We start from the raw sequence: 7,603 nt of genomic DNA on the forward strand, positions 1-7,603 counted from the left end.
TTTGGTACTACCCATTACTCGAAATCGATCACTGGGTGGAGGCAATTATCGTAAAGTTTCTTGCCCAGAGAAACAACAGCAAGTGCGAGTGGCTGGAGTCGAACATGCAGACGCTCGACTGCGAGCCCAACGCGCCGACCACACGGCCACGGCTGCCGCTGCCAACTTAATATCAAACAAGTGCACAACCTTATAAGGCAAAAACCTATTGATGCAAAATCGTGGATATCTAAAAAATGGGAATATTAAAGCTTTTATTACGTCTGACACTATACGGGCTTCTGTTTATCGTAAATAATCTCTATTTGTCTCAAAATGACGATGGCACCGATAGTAATTTAATAAAGCTTGTTGTGATCAGCGAATATGACTGACGCTCAATTAATTTCAGATCAAAAGAGACCATGCTGCTGTGCGTTAAGAAACTTGCACAATTATTTTAAAATTGTTTTTTGAACAAGTCCATTTTAAGCACAGTCATGTTTTTGCCCTAAACAGTTAGCAGTTAAACAAAATTTTATTTCTGATTTATAATTTGATTCAGTGCCAAATCTGATACAGACGTTGGCGATCATGGTCTTCCTAACTTCTCTGCCATTTGACAGTCGTATGAATTTATTCTGATTTACCTCAAATACAGTTAAGCTACCACTTTCTAAAGCCTCTACAGCCTGTTTCACCCTTACTGGGATCATCTAAAGGTCCTTATTCAAACAGAATTAATTGAATTCAAATAGAATCTTTAGAAGGTAATTATTCAAATAGAATTTTATTTGAATTAAATTTATTTTATTTTAATAAAGACTTTTTGATAATCCCCAGTACGAGTGAAACAGACTGTAGAGGTTCTAAAAAGTGGTTAGGCTACTGTATTTGAGGCAATTTACTCTGCTTGGCATTGAGCACTTTTTGTAGTATTAATAGCCTAATAGGCTATAGCCTACTTATAGAGCAGGAGCCAGGTCGATTTATTTGACTGTGTGGGTCAATAAGGTTTGACATGACATAAACATGACATTGGGTTAATAAAAAAGTCATAAACTCCTGAATTAGTCTTTGTGGTAGGCTACTCTATCTGGACACATGGCAACTGCCCCACTGCCGCTCGATATAGTGCTATAACTTATTATCTTATTACAATGTTAATATAATATCTCCCAACATTCTACAGAAGTTTTTTAGAATAGCCTACTATTAACAGGGAATTTAGCAGTAGCATGTGAAAAACAGGAATGCCGGATACAATCCATTTCGGATGACATTGTATTTAATTTCTGTGAACAGGGGGATAGTTAAACCTCAAAAACATGGCCTTGGTGTGAAATCCATAACTGGCCCTAGGAAACTATAAGTTACTCAATGTAGCCTACTTAACAGATTAGGACATTGCTTAGGCTAAGCTATAGGCTACATTTATACAACAACAGAAGTAGAAACTGAATTGGCCTCAAATATCGCAAATAGGAATTCTGCTACACCTGATGGACTACTCAATATTGCAAATTTATCAACCGGACTGGTTTTCGACAATAATGATGAATTGACTGAAACATTGGATGGAAGCAACTCTCTTCACGACACCCTCGGTATATTTTATTAAAATGTTTGTAGGGAAACAACTGGGACAGTGAAAGATAGAAATAGCTACCTGACAACACAGAATATGGTTCACACACAACTGAGGATGAAAGTGTATCTGTAATGATCTGTAATCACAACTGCATACAACTCTGAAGACACAGATTTTCATTATCAACCACCAGTAAAGAAAGAAAAAGTGACAAAATCATCAGCAGTTAAACAGAGTGGGACGACATCAACTGCCAAAGCTTATCTGAAGCAGTGATGTACGCGCATACAAAAAGTATTGACGCCGTCAGCGTTAACGCAAACGTTCGAAAAATCATACGCCGTAGCCTATGCGTCATTGTAACTTGTAAAAAAAGTTGGCGGCGTCAGCGCATACACTAGCGTAAACTCATTGTGTTTGCTAGGTGCCAAACATTCACACGGTATAAACCACTCGAAACAAACAAGTTTTATTTTGAATTTCCACGAAGAAACACAAGCACCTGAAAGTGTTCATCTGACATTTTGCTGTGTTTTTGTTCCAATATGTCTTTGCTCATTGAAAACATTCTTTCAAGTGCAGCGCTGGAAAGTATTGGCATGTTGCAGCGAAAAAAATACATTAAAAAGTATGCGTTAACGTTATGCGCTAAAAAAACGCGAAAACTTTACGGCGTAGCCTCAAGCGCAAAGTATCCAAAAAAATGTGGCCGTAAGCGTTAGCGTAAACAAAAAGTCTACGCCGCAAGTCTGCGGCGTAGAATTTGCGGCGTATACGTACAATCTCTGTGCATAGCTTGACTATGTTTTCGGGGTTAGGAGAAGCTGTTTACTTTTTTCAGAAGACTGTATAGTCTAGCTTACGTAGTCTATATTTAAAAAAAGCCCTGGGTATACGGTTCAACTGCATTAGGTCCACCGTTTGTTTAATAGGCTACAATAAAGCTATGCTAGACTATATAGCCTACTGGGTAGCCTACTAAGTTTTACATGAGTTGTATGTTTTCTTAACTTTTAATGTGTAGGCTATTTTGTCTATTATATTGTGTTTTAAATAACAAAATCATCATTAAATTTTACATGAGTTAAGTTTTTACTAAGTTTTACATAGTTTTACATGAGTTAATTTTACTAAGTTTTACATGAGTTATATTATGTTTTTTTAACTTTTAATGTGTAGGCTATTTTGTCTATTATATTGTGTTTTAAATAACAAAATCATCATTATCATATTTTCTTGTTCTTGGAGTAGAAAATAAATCAATAGCTTTTTTTCCTTGGTCTGAACCTTAAAACATTTAACCAGGCTAACACTCACAATAGTATTTCAATAAGATTTAATTTATGTTGTGGAACCGGTTTTCTTCCATTAGGAATCATCAGCACAACTGAGTCGAAATAAAAATTAGCCTACAATATCAATAGATGTCAGCACAACTGGACCAAAAACAAACGAAAAATTAGGCTACATATTAATTAAATAAATAAAAATGTTCATGACCTCCAATCATCCATATTCATTTCAAATGATAATAGATAAAATGAATATGGATGATTGGAGGTTATGAACATTTTACATGTACCATGTTTTTAACTAACAAATTTATATTTTAACATTTGACCGAAATTTATCATTATTGCAAAATGCATTTCAATGCTGCAAATTCAAAACCTAACGTTCTCACAGAACATAAGTCAAGCTTCCTGTTAACAAACGCCACTCACACAGAATCTAGCTCAACACATCTGTATTTCTAATGCGACATAACTTTGAAACCGGTAGCCTATAGCTTTTCCCTTGATTCTTACGAAAGCTATTATTGAAATTGAATGAACCTCACCACATGGTTGTTACTAGATGAGATGCGAGAGACCTTGAGAGACCTTGAGAGACTACAGCACTACGACGGATGACACGACAGAGTTCTCTATCGCCACCACACGGTGACTCTCATCAACTTACCTTCACGCGAGATGCCTCTATTCAGAGATGCCTTTACTTAAAAAAGTTCTGCGCAGACGACGTCGACTCGGCTAACCTCATAGCCGCCAACATGCACCGAAGCTGCATCGTTACCTTTCAACATGGTCAATTCCATGTCCACTGCTACATTGCGACACCACGCGTAGTTGCATTGTTACGCACTCAAGCCTTCTTCACACAAGAAGCACTGCTGCTTGCGACACACCAACGTGCACCACAGTTGCACTGTCTATCCAGCATCCAGCTGCTCAAGACGTCTGCTTTACAGCTTGCGACCTTAAAAGCTGACCACTCATTCATGTCGTGCTCACTGCTCATCATCCGTCAACAGACATAAACTGAACTGCTCATCAGCACTGCTTGTCATAGTCTCGAACTCAACATGCTTGAACTGTATAGCATAACTGGTCCTCAAAGACATTACTCTCATAAACGCCATCTTTGTCTAGCTAGTAGCCTACAACCTTCGCGCACGCGTAGCTCACCGCTATTCTATTATTATTATGGTTGCTTCTATGAGTATCAAGCCATCTCCCCGGACGCGGGGCATGAACAATCAAGGACACTCACCTGCCTATATAGCCTACTATATTTGTGTCTTTTATTTTTAAAACTATTCGTAATGCTTACTCAAGAATGACGCAGCAACGTAGCAGCTGCCCTATTTCATAGATCCTCCTGAGCATGAGGTGAAACTGCATCCCTCCTGGACAAGAGGTAAAACTTACCCGACCCATAGATTCTCCTGAGCATGAGGTGAAACTGCATCCCTCCTGGACAAGAGGTAAAACTGTAGCCTACCCAACTCATAGTTCCTCCTGAGCTGAAGTGAAACTGCATCCCTCCTGGACAAGAGGTAAAACTGTACCCAAGCCATTAGTTAAGCCACTGCTGCCTTGCCTAAATAAGCCAAAATGGCTCCCAGGGAACTTAAGACATCGCCTTATCTCTTATGATAAACGATTGTTTCCCTGCAACTGCAATTTGTGTATATCGTCCTAGCCAAAAGGATTCCAGGGAACTAAGACATCGCCTTATCTCTTATAATAAACAACTGTTACCCCTCAACCGCAATTACTGTAGCCTACTACAGTCCTGCAATTATTGTATATCGTAGCCTACTAAGCCAAAATGGCTCTCAGGGAACTTAAGACATCGCCTTATCTCTTATGATAAACGACTGTTACCCCTGTAACCGCAATTACTGTAGCCTATTACAGTCCTGCAATTATTGTAGGCCTATATCGTAGCCTACTAAGCCAAAATAGCTCCCAGGGAACTTAAAACATCGCCTTATCTCTTATGATAAACGACTGTTATCCCTGCAATCAGGTTATCGACTACTTGTTAACTTATGTGTGCGTCCAATCTCCTCATCCCACGAAAGGAGAGGGGTCATGTGTCTTCCCCTAGCAATTGTTAGCCTACAATTGTCAATTTTCTTTGTAAAAAACATATCTTATAACCACACACCTATATATTATTGCATCATGTATAACCGAGTTATTGTAATATTATTTATCTGTTATTTTGCCGTAAGGAGGGAAGTGTGTAACATGTACCATGTTTTTAACTAACAAATTCATATTTTAACATTTGACCAAAATTTATCATTATTGCAAAATGCATTTCAATGCTGCAAATTCAAAACCTAACGTTCTCACAGAACATAAGTCAAGCTTCCTGCTAACAAACGCCACTCACACAGAATCTAGCTCAACACATCTGTATTTCTAATGCGACATAACTTTGAAACCGGTATAGCTTTTCCCTTGATTCTTACGATAGCTATTATTGATGAAAAAGCTCTACCGGTATATTATGAAGTAAGCGGGGAATTGAAAAAGGACAGGCATTCGAAAATAGACTTGCAAGCAAACGGACTGAACTTTAGAACAAGAATGTTAAATTCACGACTGGAGAATGTCGCTCTTCTGACACCGGTCGCAATAAATTAAATTAGTTAAACATATTTTTCAATTTCCCGAATTTAATAAAAAATGATTAATTCTATTTAATTCGTTTGCTTTTATGCAGGAAGTCATACCCCTAGACAGCCAGAAGCCTAAATTATCCTTTTTTAAATAGAGACTTAGAGTCTCTCAATATCCTTTTTATTATCCTTTTTTAATTAGAGACTTAGAGTCTCCCATATTCTTTTAAAGTTTACTTTTAGAAGCAAAAAATATAACAAGAATAAGCAAATCCCTACACAGGGGGCTCCAGACAAGAAAAACCCTACAGCCGCATGTCGGCTTCAACTTCCAGCCGGTTTTGCTGTTCAGTTTTCAATACACACATGGCGCTAAATCCAGTCTTACAAAGTCAAGTTGTTGCAAATGGAATCTGTTTTTGAATCCCTAATTGTAAAACTGTGGGGTACACTTTGTACATGGAAGCCCAAAAGTGGATGTTTGCAGAATCTTCGGGGTAGCCTATTTGTCTTTGGAAGACGCAAAAAAATACGGTTTGCTACTTCTGTCGTTATGTCCATAAACTGTTCTGCAACATGGATGAAAAGTTGAGGCAGATCTTTTCCAACAAATGGATCAATTATCCAATCATTTTAGTTATTAGTTTAAGTGTTAGAGATTCTCCATGGTAGTGCACAAACTTTTTGGCAAACTGTTATATTGATATATTGCGTTAGCTGAGGAAATATATCGTACTCATCTCTGGTGACATAACTTTTCCAGAATATGAGTTTTTTGTGGTAAGCAGAAACTTTTGCGGCGCGATCAATCACCGTAAAACCGTTGCCTTGCATAAATTTAGAGAATTCAGAGAATCAAATATATCGGCAAGGTAAGCAACTTTTGCGTTGAAATCTTCTTGCAAAAACTTCTCGGCTAATCTCACGCAGTTCTGTTGCCTCAAGAAGATAGCAATCTTCTCTCGCAAATTACAAACTCGGTTCAGGACACGACCTCGTGACAACTATCGCACTTCTGTGTGCAACAGCAATGCTTGATAATAATCAGAATCCACAAAGACGAAAACAAATGCCGATTTAGTGGACTTGTTTTGATGAAGTTTACACACTTCACATCATTCAACACTTCGTGCAGCTCTTGAGACAGCTTTTTTGCAGCAAAGGTCTCTCTGTAGAGAAAGCAATAAGTCCATACAGCACTTGGGGCTTTGTCTTTGATGCGTTTTACCACACTAGACTATGCGTGGTCCAACGTGTGGAAAACTTTGTCATAGTTTATCCGACATAGCGTTTGTGACATATAGTGCACGTTACAAAATATAGATCCTGTAACTTTGTCAAGTTAATTTATGTTTGAGACTGACATTTTTGTTGGGTTTACATTTAATAATAATAATAACAATAATAAAAGCGAAAATTGTTAAAACTTCTTGCACTACGATCATGCTACAAAGCTTTCCGATGTCTCGACATGAAACGCTTCATGACTTGTGTTCATATTTTCCAGTTTTGTAATCGATCTCTTCACGTCATAAATTTTTTTTATTGTTATTTTTTCGCCCAAGATACAATAGGCTATGCCTGAAAAACAAGCGACCCAAAAAAATTATCAGGCGACCCAACTTTGGGTCGCGACCCATGAGTTGGGAACCACTGGCCTACAGTATCGTTGCCCAGTGGCGCGGGAAGTATTTTTCTCTAGGGGGGCTGAAGCTGCCGTAATTTTTTCAGCTTCTGGGGGGCTTCGCCTCCCAGACCTCTTTATGTGGGGGAACATTTACAACTGGTAGTAAGCATTCGGTCCCCTCCTGTGTATAAAAAACGACGCCAAAAAAAACACAATGTAAATTGTAACAAATTAATGAAGAACAGCAACAACAAAGCAGCTGTTCAGGAAATTAGAGTGGAAACGAACAAATTAGAAAGTGACATAAAAACGACATTTTGCCGAAATGAGTTCTCATACACTTCCAAAGATTGCTTTTCGCTCAGGTGTTTTCTCTATGAACTGTGTCATGTGTTCTTTGCATCAACGCAAGATCAGTAGCCTAAGTCTTTTTTGTGTCATTGAACTTCTCAACCATGTTTTCAGGCGTCTTAGAGCAGAAAAAGAACGT

Source organism: Aplidium turbinatum, chromosome 9, assembly GCF_918807975.1.
Source record: "Aplidium turbinatum chromosome 9, kaAplTurb1.1, whole genome shotgun sequence".
Classification (NCBI taxonomy): Eukaryota; Metazoa; Chordata; class Ascidiacea; order Aplousobranchia; family Polyclinidae; genus Aplidium; species Aplidium turbinatum.